This window comes from Diplotaxodon limnothrissa, linkage group LG3 (genome assembly GCF_057381915.1).
Source record: "Diplotaxodon limnothrissa isolate DT_005_m linkage group LG3, D_limnothrissa_male_GT1.1, whole genome shotgun sequence".
Classification (NCBI taxonomy): Eukaryota; Metazoa; Chordata; class Actinopteri; order Cichliformes; family Cichlidae; genus Diplotaxodon; species Diplotaxodon limnothrissa.
In genome coordinates this window covers 25,034,012-25,050,047 of record NC_140598.1, presented here as the reverse complement: position 1 = coordinate 25,050,047, position 16,036 = coordinate 25,034,012, and the positions used below count along the sequence as shown (strand labels likewise).

Genomic DNA, 16,036 nt, shown 5'->3' with positions numbered 1-16,036 from the left:
GTTGCTAAAGTTATATCCTAACATTGAGAAAGGCAACACTGGGCTGCTAAAGTAGAGCAATGCAGCCCAAAGCAACTGGTGTAAAGCACTCCTTACAAACACTTTTCCCAGTGATGATGGAAGAGTTCAGAAAGTAGAGCTCAGGGTCACCAAGCAAGGCTGAGACAAAAGGTTCCTGAGGTCTGTGTCTTGGATCATTCTGCTGATAAAAAGTAATACTAAAACCCTCTTTTCAACTAGTTTTGTGTAATTATCTGCTGCAGTCTTTCATGTTTATGCCTTGAAAAGCAAAGAGCAGTAGAACCGTATGTGTTGTAGACATTCTAGTAGCTTGATGTTCTCTGCTATTTACCAGCAGAAGGCTTAGCTTTGCTATCTGCTTAACAGTATGCCCAGGTGCATTAGGGGTTTTATGACCCCACCAATAATGAGATCCAGCCAATATACCCCCCCCCCCCCCCCCCCCCATAAAATTATTAATTATGGTGCATAAATAGTTTGATTTTCTTTAATCATTTCAATTACTGCCAGCAAAATGTTTAATCATCTATTAATGTAAACTGCTTTTCCCTGACAGTTACTTCTCCCACGCTATGAGCTGCTTTAGCAATACTGAAAAAACAGCAATATGGTACATCGATGATACTGAAGTTTCGCCTATCCCATTCTTCTTATGAAGTGGTGTTGGAATTACCAAGAAATGTATTCCTCCCCATGCACTGCTGGCTCTGTTGTGCTGGCTCTGGGTCCATTGTGTAACTCACGCCACCAACATTACCAGGACGCCTACATTAGAGCCTCTTATTGCGTGTTTTGGTTGGGTTTCCAGCAATCAGAATCAGAGAAACTGTATTAATCCCAGATGGAAATTGAGTAAAATAAAAAAGGGGGGCCACATATCGTACTCAAACCGGCCACTCTGAGCCATGCAATATATGATAGATACCCATCCAACTGAGCTAAACCTGCACCCGACTGTGGTGCAGGTCACCAAACTGGAGAGGTATAGAGGGGATAGCCTAACTAACATATGAAACCAGAAATGACCGCTTTTTATTCTACTTATTTCAACAAAGTAACTGATTCTGATTACCACCTATTTAAACGGTAACTGTAACTGTAAGACTGTAACTGTAAGACTGTAACTGTAACAGTTACTCATATTTTGTATTTCAAATACGTAACGCTGATACATGTATTTCATTACTCCCCAACACTGTTTGTTGGCTTGTTGTTTACAACAAGATGTAGTCTATGACGGCAACGGTAGGTTGAGGATTAACAGAAACATCTGGTTAGCTGTTCTTTAGCTTATCTGCAAAAATGTAAATGTAAAATAATTGCAATGTAAGGAAAAGGATTTTTTTTTTCCCTGTTTGTTGACATCTGCCACCATAAATCGTTGACGATAGCATTTAGAAATGACGTTAACAATGTGCCAGATATGTGGGGAAGGGGCTTACTGATGATGCAGTTGGGTAGTGGGGGATTGGCAGCGTGCTGTGTGTATGTAGGGAGTGGGTTAGTATGTGCAATCCAATCATTTAAGATCTAGTCATTTTAGAGAGTGGCAAGTTTTCTTGACTTGAGCCCCATGTCAGGAACCAAACACAGATGACAGGGACAGAGAAGGATTTAATGTTTCAGACATCATCGCCTGCACTAAGCCTGCACAACCTGATCCTGAGTTTATAGCAGTGCAGAGGCGAGCTAAATGTGTGTTATCTTTTTTTTTTTTTTTAAGTTGCAATCAATCTTCTAAACATCCCTAATATTCTCTCAGTATATTTGCAAACAGAGTCAGAATTGCTCAACATATGTATTCGCACAGTTTTATTTAAACTTTTTTGCATCTTCAATTTTAGATTTTTTTTAATAAAGGAATGCACTTTTAAACATGGCTGTTTTAGTGCCTACTGACTAATTACTGTTAATACTGTTTTAGAACAGAGCAAATGTTCTTTAATGCAATGAACATTATTTCTTCTTTGAAGTTGTGAAAAATACACAGCAGCTACTTCCTGTTATTCAGTCTGAAGCAGGTAGCTTTCTCCTTAGCCAGTTGTAATCTGGAAAGCCCCCCTTACATTTGCTTTCCCCGAGAATTTGTCAGTGCTGTTGCAGGCCTGCTTAGAACAGAAATGAGAAAAAAATAGAGCTGATTATTAGCTCACAAAACACAAAACAAAATCACCTGGCAGGTTTTCTTTAAGTGCACTGTTAAAAATAATGGACCCCTCTCAGACATGTTTCCTAAAACTCCCTCTATTAAAAACAAAAACAACCCAAACCTAACTGACAAAATCAACCCATCACCCCAACAACCTTAAACACACAAGTTTTGCCACCACATAATGTCACCTCCTCAATACACCGAAAGTCTCGTTAAAACCACACAATTTGCACAAAAAAATCACCCCCTTTATGCACTTCAACATACTTGGATTCAACATAAAACACAACCCCCCTTACAACAACATATCACTAAACTATAAATTTCCTACCCCAATCTGCACTTCTCTTCTCTGCTATGCTTCCTCTTCTGAAAGCCTCAGTCACACACACACACACACACACACACAGGAAGTTCCTTCGTCACCACTCACTCCAGCTAATTTGCATACTGAGTCATCTCTCAATGAGTTGCTGTAACAACAGAAACATATGTTTAAACATTACCACCTTATTAAATTATTTTATTTCTTTCTACAGTGATCACTGGTTTTGATCACTCAGTACGAGAGAGCACTCCTAAGTCACTCTTTTAAAACTACTTTAATCACTTTTTTCATAACTCCCTTTGTCATATGGCTTCTTCTATTCCTCAATCACAAACTCAAATGTATTTTATTAACCATTCACACCATTCCACCACTCATACAAGTAGCAAGCTGATCTTCATTGCGTATCTTTGTGTTCTAAGCCAGGTTTAATCAGTGTCTATACATGAATCATCATGGGCTTGTCTTGTCTTTATAATAAGGTTAATGCATTTTCTGTTTGTGTATGTGAATTTGCATATGTTGCTTTTGCAGTGTGTCAGACTCCTGCACAATTCTCCACTTAAGCCGTCAGTTCTCTTTCCCAAATTTGCCAACCCAAATTTTAAGTTCCCACCTTATTAACAGCATTCCTTCTCCTCAGCTAGAAGTTAGGGCTCCACTTGCCACTTACCCCCTCCGCCTTGGCCCAGCGGCTTTACCCTTGAGGTCCCGTCTTCTTCACTTCATCTCACCAGTGAGTCTGAGGTCACAGGGACTGAGTGAGGCCGAGTAATCGTGACTGTGCCTGCCTTAGGTTGTCCCAGGGTTTCGAGGTGGGATCTTACCCGTCATGGGCTATCCAGCCTTCCATACTCGCCTGATACGGGGGCCAAGTGGGCAGGGGTGCTATGAGCATAGGGAACACACTGGCTCTGGAAATTAAAGGAGTGTTAGCTGCTTCCTTCATTGCATCTTATATTAAACTATCTCACTTCTGATTCTTTCCTCGAATAATTTCACATATGGCACTTTGTGTATGTGTGTTTTCTATTCATTAATGTAATTGTCAGTTATTTTCTCTCTTCATTTTACTTTTTTATCTGTTTGTTTGTAACGTTCTACTTTAGTTCTACTAAATCTTCATGTAAAAACAATACCCCCTCTTTCACGCACACACTCTGCAGTTTGCCTACGCACACACTTCTCTCTCAGACTTCCTTTTATGGGCATGTAACTTCCTGTCACACACACACAGCACGCAGCTTCTCAGAGCAGCTCAAGCTGCTTTTCTGTTTCTCCAGGCTAATCAAACTTATTTTGTATTTACAATCTACAGACCCTCTGTAATTCTGCTAACTTTTGATCTAAAATGTAGCATCATTCACACAATGATTTCATAATCCTCTCACACACACACCTTTTAAATAAACTAAACTCTTTGCATTTGTCAGCATTCACATCACAGCCTTCAACGTGCTCACTTTCACTCCTGCAAGACGCGGAGATGGACATCTCCTTCACCTAACATAAACTAAATTACCATATCAACATACAATTACTGAAATTCAAACTCAAATACACCGTCTGTTTTAATAAAGTCAAAGAGTAAACGGGTGTACCAAGTGTATGTACTTATGTGTTTTTAAACTGAAAGAAAAGAACCTCAAACTCTTATAACATCACTCATGCATCTCTTAAATTAAAAACACTTTCAAACTTTAAAACATCCTACTTTACATCACCAAAGAAATACCTCTCACACCTTTATTCCTCATTCAAAACCTTCTAGTCACCGCATTCACACTTAAACTGTGACCAGAGTTGAGGAATATAACTCAAAACACACTTTCCTAAGAGTATTTTAGACATGCTTGTCATAATCAGAAAGAGCAAGTCAAAAACAAACGAAAAATTCAAACCTCCATTAATTCTCACCGCACACACAAGAAATTGAAAAAATAAACCACACCAGCAACTAATGCTGGAGAAAAGTTACTACTGAAAGTAATGTGTTAGTCTTAAGTATATACAGTGCACTCAATATATTTATATATCTACATCCAAACTCAGTCAATTACTATACATCCACTACGGCAACTCAAAACTTTATTTATAGTCCTCTAATAAACATAAATGGCATCTTAAACACACACTCAACAATGTTTGCAGCAGTATTTGTAAAACCAACTGTGGTTTAAACAGGTCACTACTTACTCATTTGCATTTTCACACTCACACACACCGTCTAAAAATAGCAGCAGGCAGTCAGTGCATTGCTGACTCGACACACAGCCTCCTATTTTATATTACAAAGACGTCTTATATTTACAACTACTGCCAGATCTGTCAGCTTTAGCGCCTAACCAATTTTGACAAATTTAAGTTAACGGTCCCACCGAAAAAGTCCAACTTTTTTGTAATCAGTTAACCAGTATCTGTCCAACAGTTTCTGGCCTCATCTCTAAAGTCCCTAACTCAATTTAAAAGCGTCAACCAACCCAAACTTAGCCTGAAGCTCTATTTTTGGCATTGCACAGCCAAGGCTTACCCCGAAGTGTTAAGTTAAAGTTACACGCCCGAAGTCCAACTTCTTCTAACCAAAAAAGCGCAGACTACCGTTCCAAACGGTAAAGTGGTCCAACCACTAGCTATTTTGGAGGTTCCCAAGTTCTCCCCGGTTGCCAACCGTACTAACCCTATTCGCCGATAGGTCAGGGCCAAGCGTCCTTGGCCGGGAGGGAGCATTACCTCCGAGAACTGCGCTTCTTACCAGTCCAACTGGCGTTCTTGAGTAATTTATAATACTTTGGAACAACAGTAAAACACCCAACAAAGTGTAAGACTGAAGCAGGTCCAACCTTATAACCAAAAAATAACCAAATTCCCTAACATACTAAAATCATTGAGCAGTCCAACTGCTTTCCACGGTCCAACCGTATTAAATCCTTTTAGCGGTCCAACCGCATTCAATCATTACCAGCAGTCCAACTGCTTTTTACGGTCCAACCGTATTAAATCATTTCCAGCAGTCCAACTGCTTTAAATCCTCAGTACTGTCATAAGATTCTCATCAAAATCAAAGCAGACATTTACCGGCAACTTTTACTGAATAGACATTTAATTTTATCATCCAATTCAGCACACTTCGGATAAAATCAACAGGCCTGTGCCTACCTCTTTTTAAAGGCGCCTGTCCCCTCAGTTTGGTTGCCGGGTCACGCCTGCCTGTCTGACCACAACGGACCACCGAATTTCACCGTTTACACCTCCAATCCTCCCTCCTCAATTACCGGACGAAGCCCCCAAATGTTAAGGTTCAAAAATTGAGGAAGGAGAGTACAAACCACCATGGTCCAGAAGCTCTTGGTCAAACAATGATTTTAATGAACACACACGTGTGGGAAGAACACTCTGTACGCAGACAGCAAGTGGTCTTCGACTTCCTCAAAGCATACACAGATTTTTATAGCATCAGGGTTTGATTTACTGACGCCCCCTTCATGCGTCACAGACAGGATATATACACATACGTCAATATCAAAACCACAACGACTTTTGACACAATTTAAAAGAACAATTATCTTCTATCTTCATAACAGGTGCTTCCTGTCACTGCCGGATGCTCGCTTGTCATCTTGACACCTCAGCAGCAGTTCTGCGACAAACTGCTCTTTTTGCAACCCCAGCAAAACATGATTAAACTTTCACCTATAAATGATTCTCTCTAACTGAGTGTGTGTGTCTGTGTCTGTGTGCTAACCACAATTGCACCCTGTTTCACCTCGCTGACTAGCTCCTGACCTCTAACCAGACAGAGAGACAGAAACCACACTCAGATATGTAACAACTGAAACTATATATGTGTCATCTACTAAATAAATGTTTTAATCAAGAACCCCTACTAAAAGCTTAATACAAGAATATGAACATATAAAAGATATTAAAATAAACTGATATAAGTGTTTTGTAAGCATGTATTGCAATTCCTTCTATGTTCTAGTTTTCCCTCAGCATGGATCATCTAGACACTCTCACTAGTGAAGCTTTAGACCATTAATGAACCTGAACATCAACTCAAATAGGCACAGATATGCATTGTGTATAAAATAGTTATAACTGCACCTGAAATACAAAGTTAATATAATAACTTGTATGCATAAACATCTTAAGGCCATCTTAAAGCTATCTGTTACATTGTTAGAGCAATGATCATATTGCAGATTATATTATGCTGGTAATAATGATTTTTAACAATAGCAGTAAAATAATTTCCCTGCTCCACAGTTTCTTCACCACAGTTCTGCCATCCGCCGTTTTTGTTAGAAAAAATTGGCCACAGCCACTGCGCTATGAATTCTGGGATATGTTGGGCCACAAGTGATACACCCAACCCATTCTTCAAATCTGGGGAAATGAAGGGCGCATTTTCGGCTGCATTTCGAATTGGGACAGGCTTCATCATGTTGGCGTGACGTAATCACCCTTCAAATTGGGTCTTGAAGAATGCAGACACTGAATTGGAACAGTTATTTTGGCGGCAGAAAATGTGAAAGAGGAACATCACATGGAGATACTTTAAGGCTGGAAATTAAAACACTAACATGAAAAATAAACATAATAACTTGATACTGTCACTGGGTTAAGAATAAAGGAGTGTTCAAAAGAAATCATCAGTATCAAACTGTGACAATAAAAAAATGTTCATTAAAGCAACCAAGAATGGGATAAGTTTGATGTGAATCTTTGGTAATGCATAGGGGAGGCTCTGTGCCAGTTTTTTTATGCTGTACCTCCCTCCATCCAACCATACACCTCTTTGGGTTTGCCATCAGCCCTGCCTGCCTCACGGACTCCGTGACCGTGACCAACCACTGCACATGATCAGTGGCGTGTCTAGAAAATTTTTGTTGGGGGGGCCAGGTAGGGGCACAGATTTGGAGAAGGGTGGCAGATTTAATTGGCAGATAATGTTTAAAAAAAAAATTCTACCAACCCTTAACCATAATTCAATAATCCTATAAACCTAATAACCAAATGCACTTTTAACTCTTATTAGAATGAGATTTTAACCACTACGGTGCAAAGTTTTTAGATACTGCGTTGATAAAGTACAAGAGATACAATCAGTGCTTTGTCAGTGTTTACTCAGCATTCAAGGACAGCAATATTTGCATAGTGTTTTTACTGACATATAGTGCACATATGTTTTGGGCAAAAACATTTTTGAAAATTAAAATACGAACATTTGTAACAAACAATTGACAAATTAGCCAATGCCAATGCAAAACTTTATCTGCCTGTTAAAAGAAGAAGATAATCTTCTCACAAACTGGTGTTTGATTTTGAAACAGGAAAAAAGTGGGGAAACAAATGAAAAGACTAACATTTGAATAAAACCTGAAAGCAAGTAAATACTTTCTATGCTGCCTTATGGTAAACTTTGGTAATATTGATCAAGAACAACACTGGCTGATGATGAAATACAGTCAGCTGGCATGGTGACACTGCCAGTATTAACCTGCAGGGCTGGACTGGGACAAAAAAATTGGGCATTTTTACTACAGACCGACCCACCAGGTATTAAAGCCATAAAGACTTTGAATGAAAACAAATGCTGTTGTGACAGTGATGTACAGTCTTGTTGGTATATGTATGATTTCTATACATTTTACGTCAGATAAAAACTTTGGTTGTAAGATTTAGATAATTATTTAATAAAAACTAGGTATTTTAAATGAGAATAAGAAAGAAAAGTATTTCTTTGTGCCCACCTTTCCCTGTTAATGCCCTACCTGGCCCCCTGGCAAAACTTTGCTAGACCCGCCCCTGCACAGTTACCAGCTGTCAGCTACATAAAAAAGGATCCTGGTGTAAGTTGTCTCTCAGAAACAGTTCATAACTTCAACTCATTCTTGTCACCTAAAAGGTAAACCTGTTTCTCCATCACCTGTTCAGCTCTGATGATTCAGTAAGGACATCTCCTGGTTTCATCTTCATGTTTCCCTCTCACCACATATCTACACTGACATCATGACCAGCAGCTTTACAGCTGTGGCTCCAGCAAACATCAGCTGATACTAGAAATTAATATTAAATACATTCTAACAACAGCTGATCAAGCTTAAACGTGCTGCTGTTGTTTAGCGCGACATCTGCTGGTTTCCTCTTTCTGGCGCAAAGTGGGCGATAAACAAACAAGAGAGAAAAGCCGATCAGCTGATCATTGATCAGTTTCATGATTGAAGTAGCAACAGGAGAGGGAGGGGGAGAGAATGAGAGAAGAGGCAGCTGTGCAGCGTAACGACAGAATAACTCCAGCTTTGTGTCTTTTTTCCATTCTAGCTAAAGTCCGGGACAAACTGCGTCTCTTCTCAGCTCAATACGAAACACGTAATATTTTCTCTGAATGAGGGACCATTCCATTTTTTTAAGGAGCCGTTGGCAACTCTACTAACCTTATGAATAAAATAAAGTTCACTATCAGTAACATCATAGCACCCACCCAGCTGTATAAAAACTCCGTCAAACTGGCTAGAACGCAGTATGAGTTATTGCAACTGACAGTAAAAAGTCAGCAACATGAAAATAAACTCCACCTAAACTTAGTTTATATCTGACCCAGATAGACTGCAGGTCATAACTTCTTACCTGAAGTTCAGTTCACCTGACACTCGGACCGGCGGCTGCTTCGGGTCTCTCCTCCTGCCTCCCCTTCCCTCATCCACCTGTTGCCTCTGTGGAAGCCCCGTCATAGCCACCACCAAACAACGGAGTTATTTCTACACATCGACCTGCATCTGGCCAATCCACCACCTCTCATTGTTCATGCCATTACAAAAAAAATAAAAAATAAGTCACTGGGGATATGCCCGGTATGCCCGATGGCCAGTCCAGCTATGTTAACCTGCAACCAAATCTGCAGCTCCATACAGCAATGTTACGACTTAGATGATATCTTATAACTCATAACTCTTATGTTAGCTGCCCTCAGTAGCATACTGTCTGAAATATTCGACGGCTGCAATAATTCTTTAAGTGTTATTTTTTTCCTTGGTATTCTAATTTCACCGAAGTTTACTAAACTCAACAAACTTGATATTACTTACCGGGACATTTATTCTGTCCTCATTTTCTTTCACCGAAAAATTGTTTCCTGCAGTGCCATCTTTCGCGCTTGGCTCTCCTACCTTTGCTAACGTGATGCGCATAGCGCAGAAGCGATGCTGCATTCACTTACACTCGGATATCTGAGCGTCACCGTGAAAACATAATCGGACATTTGATGTTTGATTGAATTTTATTGTTTTGCCTTTGGGGTGGCACCTGGGGTGGCCAGTCTGGTTTGGGGGGTGGCCTGTGCCCCCCCCCAGGCCACCCCGCTGGACACGCCATTGCACATGATCCACCGAGGTATAACTATGAATGACAACATCATCCAGGTAGGAATTAGGATATGCAGTGTGAGGACGCAGATATCGCTCCAGCACGTGCTGGAAAATGGCCGCGGCTTCAAACAAGCCAAACAGAAGAGTGATGAATGGCATGAACCATACAGAGTGGAGAAGGTCTTTTTTGTCTTTGGACTCTGCAGACAAGGGAATCTGCCAGTAGGCGTTGGTTAAATCCAGCATGATAAAAGCTAAGCAGTGCTTAACCAGTCCAGGTCAACCTGGGGCATGGGATAAGCATAAAACCATGAGATCTTGTTCACTTTGTGATAATCATCACAGAACCCTATAAAACCGTGCGCTCACTTCTTAATTACCTGGAAGCACCTTAAAGACAACTGGCCCCTCTCAACAGCTGTGACAAATCATCTGGAGAAAAGGTAAGCATAGGAGACCAAACACTGAGGAACAAATCCTCATTTCATCCTGTGATAACAGCATTTTCACCATTTCAGCCAATTCCTTTTGCACAATTTGTCTCTTGTGCTCAGGCAACATGTTAGGTCATGAACAGACGCCAGGCTGCATTTCAAGGTGGTGCTCCAGCCGGGCAGGGGGTAGAACACATCTGCAAACCGCTGTTGCAATGCAGGAACATCTGCTTTGTGTGAGATGTTCATTACAATGAATGTTAAACACACTCTCTGAAAACTTCATGCCCAAATCTTGCTTTTAAGAAAAATCAAACATCTTTGTCCTTAAAGATAATTTTAGAGTTTTTAATGAGCTGCAGGAACCCTGTTCTGTGTGAGTGGAGAACAGCCAAGTCTCCTCCAGTGATAAACCTCCACATGTACCACTGAAAACAGTTAAATTACTTTGAATCTGAAATCAGGGCTCAAACTACTTGTTGTGAGACCATTTCTTTATTTTTCACACCAAACTGTTTATTAAGAAAAACGTTACACAGACTTCATCAAATATAGGATCAAATCAAATCACGATTTCATAATACAAACTTCAAATCAACAAGAAAACAGCTGCAGAACATGTGGAAATGAAATGAATTCATTAAAAAACAACATGTGGACTTCAAGAACACAGTAAACACACTAAAGTGAAAGGAGGAGCCAAAAATAGAGGTTTAGTAGAATTTTTTGAATTTGTAACATTTCTTTGCTGCCAATGTGAATATGAATGTGGTCTTTGCCTAATTGAATAAAGGTTACACAGCCTCACTGCTCTATCTTCTGGTACAAACTGGTATTACATGGAAGTACAGCCCAAAACCAGTTTAGCTTGAGTTTCTTTTTTCTGGACATAAAGTCAGAACAGATGTTGTTTCAAAGCTGGTGGACAGATAAGAGCAACAGATTTAAGAGATTTAAGACAGATTTAAGAGCAACTGTTGTGAAATTATTTGCAGTTTGGGGAGAAAAGGATTTAAGAGAAGATTTTACAACAGCAAAAGATTAAATATGAATGAAGAATTGAAATTTAACTGAGGTAACACATTAAATGAATACATTACAAAAGAAGTTAATTTTGGAAACACTAAGAAAGCTCAAATGAAAGAAATTGATATATAAAACCATATCTGCAATTCTGATACAATATCAGTTTGGTAAAAACGACATTCCAAATGAACAATATTTGTCTCTTATATATGATCCACTCATATTTGATACATCTATACGTATTTATACTCTGTAAAAGACAAGCATCGCACTTCCGGCCTTAGCGGTCTTTGAGTACGCGGCCCTTGAGGACCGTTAAGGTTGCAGAACCTGAATTGGGATACAGCCTAAGGCTGTTCCAATTCTCAGCACTGCTCCTCTCTTTCCCTGAGTCCTTAACAATTCTCCTTCCCACGATGACGTTTTCATCGAGGCCAAGGAAAAGAGTTTAGGAAAAGGAGATTTCGAAATTACACCCCACGTGGTCACGTTGTGCAGCTGAGTCACGTGACCGCACAGTAACATATCACCACAGAGCCAGGAAAAGGGGGCGGAGAAAGTGTGTGTGCGCAGGAGAGGAGTCGAGCAGAGAGAGATGATTTTTTATGAAACGGGAGTAGAGTAGTAAACTTACAGGAACATATACCATTACCAACGTTTGGATCGATATCTGCATCGAGCTGCACACCCTTGTCTCCTGGATCCTAGCTGAGATCAGCGTGAACCACGTGGGTCTCTTCTCCCTGATCTGTTTCCTGTTTGGAAAGACTTCCAGCTTCATCGCGGAGTTTCTCTCGGTTTGTGGGATCATCTAAAGGTAAGCACCGAGCTAACTTTAATGTGGGTTCAGTTTATGCTGAGTTTAGCTCTGTTGAGAATAATAGATTGTTTGGTATAGACTGGAGTCAGACAGTCTGTAGAGTTTGTAATTGCTTGCAACATCATAATATGGCGGTTGCTGGGGGGAAAGAATACATAAAGAAAAATAGTCTTGGAATATGAACAAAGGATGGGGTGCAGGGCATGAGAACAACCAACCCCCACCCTCAGGACATGAAGCCACAGGTACAAGCGTGGGGGAGGGCAATCAGCCTTTAGAATTGACTATGTGCACGTTAGCATATGCTACTTCCGGTGTGGAAACTCCCGTGGGGAGCTTTGTTTCCGGTGTCCTATTCGCGCCTGGTTTACGGTCCAAAACAAGTTGATGAATGAATCAAGCGGCGATTTACATTTCTATAGATGGACATTTACCCAATACATCTGTAAATGATGTCTGTGAAGGTTCTCAGTCATCCAGGTCATCGGTCCTTTTGTCCCCCTGATGATCCGATCATCACCTTTTGTCCCTCTGTGGGGGGTTACTCCCACTAGGTTTATATCTGGGACTCACCATTTGACCTTAGAACTGAAGAAGTTTCTCGGATGAGAGGTGAAACTTATTCAACTAACTTAAAGAAGTCCAGACACTTTTCTTTGCAAGTTCCTTTTACTATCTGTAAATGATGTTCATCGACTTGTCGATGTTTTTTCCCCGCGCCTCAGAGCAAAAGAGAAAATGGATTCAAATGTTATATTTCTCAGCTGTCCCTCGTTTATCGCGGGTGTTATGTTCTAAAAATAACCAGCGATAGGTGAAATCAAGTAGCCAATTTAATTTTTGACGGTGCAAAAAGTTTGGTGGACATACACTACTGCACTTCAGAGTCACACTGCTAGCGATCGTTGCAGCGATTCTGTACTGTACACGAGAGACGTCACGGAGGAGATCGTCTGTAGCAATCAGGACGCAGGACACAATGTGACGTAAAAAAAAGCATGCAAACTTGCACTAAAAAATCCGTGAAAAAGCGAGGTGAAAGGTGAACCGCGTTATAGCGAGGGACCGCCTTAATTTTGAAGGTAAGTCACAACATACCCTTCGTAAATACTAATGTATAGAAACTGTTACCAGCAATCATTCATTTTTTGTGTGGCTTTTTTCATGGTTTGTTAGCATGCTGTGTAGGTGTGTACTTGACTAGCTGATATCGACATAATGGGGGAAACATCTGGTTTGACTATTGTTCACCTGTAGTTTGAATGCTGAACATTTGCCTGTTTAAATCATAAGACCAGTCACTATACAGAGATGTGCTTCTGAATGTGGACGATGCCACATCGAAAAGTGTAATGCAGTAATGCAGTTCTGCTTGTGTTGAGTGATGTAAACAACTGATCGATCTAAATGCTTTAAAATTGATCATTAGATTTTTTATGAAACAACAGTGGTGAGTGTTCCCACCTTCTGCTCTTTGTAACTTAACGCAATCTTTCCGTTTTCGAGTTTTGGACATGATTTTGGAGTATATCTTCGCAGTAGCGATTGACCGCAAAATAAATAAAATAAAGCTACCGGAAATGCACAACCCCACATCCGGTCTCAAACCAGGAAGTTAGCATTGTCTCGTGCACATAGTCAATAGTGCCTTCATAGTGGACTTCGTAGGATGATCTCCAGATGCATATGTAAAAAAAAATTTATATATATATATATATATATATATATATATATATATACACACAGACACACACAAGCTCTGAGTATAAGATCCATAGAGGCTGGGGTCTATCACACCAGGCAAGACCCCAGGTGCAGGCTGTGTAAAGATGCCCCAGAGACAATCCAGCACATAACAGCAGGGTGCAAGATGCTAGCAGGCAAGGCATACATGGAACGCCATAACCAAGTGGCCGGCATAGTGTACAGGAACATCTGTGCCAAGTATAACCTGGAAGTCCCGAGGTCAAAATGGGAGATGCCCCCAAGGGTGGTGGAAAATGAACGAGCTAAGATCCTGTGGGACTTCCAGATACAGATGGACAAAATGGTGGTGGCTAACCAACCGGACATAGTGGTGGTAGACAAACAGAAGAAGACGGCCGGCCGTAGTGATCGATGTAGCGGTTCCGAATGACAGCAATATCAGGAAGAAGGAACACGAGAAGCTGGAGAAACACCAAGGGCTCAGAGAAGAGCTCGAGAGGATGTGGAGGGTGAAGGTAACGGTGGTCCCCGTGGTAATCGGAGCACTAGGTGCGGTGACTCCCAAGTTAGGCGAGTGGCTCCAGCAGATCTCCAGCAGATCAATATATATATTTATACATACATATATATGTGTGTGTGTGTGTGTGTGTGTATATATATACTTTTTGTGTGTGTGTCCCAGCTGAATAACAGGAGTAGTCTGCTGGAGCAGCAGAGGAACAATTTTGGACTCAGCTCAGCCACTACAGAGGAAAGAATGTCTTCAACACAAAAGGTAACAAAAACATCACAGTTACACTGTTATTGAAACTGTGTGCACAGCTGGTTGGTTTTTAAAAACATGTTAACAGCAGCTTTATCTTTTCCAACCTGGGCTCCTCCATATACACAGAATCTACATTCACAACCAAAAACCACACAAGTTAGAAGAAAATACAAAGATTATATTTTATAAGCATACATTGAAACAACAATATCATCAGTTGAACTCAAGTAAAAGATTTTCTCCACTGATCAATATTTTTTCAATAATGTAATTTTCATTACAACTCTCATTGTAGCACATCATTGTAATGTGATACTGTCAACAGAAGGTCGTGGTAACACACCAACAATGTGTTTTTTTTGACATGTTTGATTCCACCAATGAAGGGAGTTTCAGTTTGTTCCACGACTGCATTTCACTCACTGCCTCTGTTTGTATCTCTGTCACTGCAGGACCAACATGGAGCGAGAAGTCAGCGCTCTCAGGAGGCTGACAAACCTCACAGAAGAAAGGGAGAGAAAACCTACAGCTGTGATGAGTGTGGAAAGTCTTTTACCCACTCTGGACACTTAAAAATACACCAACTCATCCACAGTGGAGTTAAACCGTATAGCTGTGACTTGTGTGGAAAGTCTTTTACCGAGGCTGGATCCTTAAAAAAACACCAAGTCATCCACAGTGGAGTTAAACCTTATAGCTGTGAGTTGTGTGGAAAGTCTTTTACTCAGTCTGGAGGCTTAAAAACACACCAACTCATCCACAGTGGAGTTAAAGCTCACAGCTGTGACTTGTGTGGAAAGTCTTTTACCCAGGCTGGAGAATTAAAAACACACAGACTCGTCCACAGTGGATTTAAAGCGTACAACTGTCACTTGTGTGGAAAGTCTTTTACCCACGCTCAAAGCTTTAAAACACACCAACTCATCCACAGTGGAGTTAAACCTTACAGCTGCAACTTGTGTGGAAAGTCTTTTACCCATCGTAAATGCTTAAAATTACACCATATCATGCACAGTGGAGTTAAAGCACACAGCTGTGATTTGTGTGGCAAGACGTTTGCTCAAAATAGCAGCTTACAGAAGCATCTAGTTACCCACTCTGGAATTAAGGCGTACAGCTGCGACTTTTGTGGAAAAAGGTTCAGAGACAAACAGTACCGAAATAGTCACCTACGGATTCACACTGGAAATGATCTTTACTGCTGTGATCAGTGTGGGAAACCGTTTACAACAGATGCACAGCTACAACAACACATGTTTAGCCACACTGAGGAGAGACCTTACAAATGTGACCTGTGTGAGAAGACTTTTAAAGCTCCAAATCAGCTGAAAAAACACCAACAGATCCACACCAGAAAGTAACTCTACAAGTGCAGTTACTGTGAGGATGTATTGATTTTTTATCTTGTAATTTTA

General features: G+C 40.6%; 2 pseudogenes across 1 annotated transcript; both read left to right on the top strand.

Annotated features, from left to right (window-relative positions):
* The window catches only part of LOC146635076 (ICOS ligand-like), a 164,865-nt pseudogene that overhangs the window by 21,393 nt on the left and 127,436 nt on the right, over nucleotides 1–16,036 (top strand).
* LOC146635081 (uncharacterized) lies at nucleotides 14,425–16,005 on the top strand (annotated as a pseudogene). The gene is made up of 2 exons (XR_014905012.1): nucleotides 14,425–14,630; nucleotides 15,074–16,005. The product of XR_014905012.1 is annotated as an uncharacterized LOC146635081 (transcript).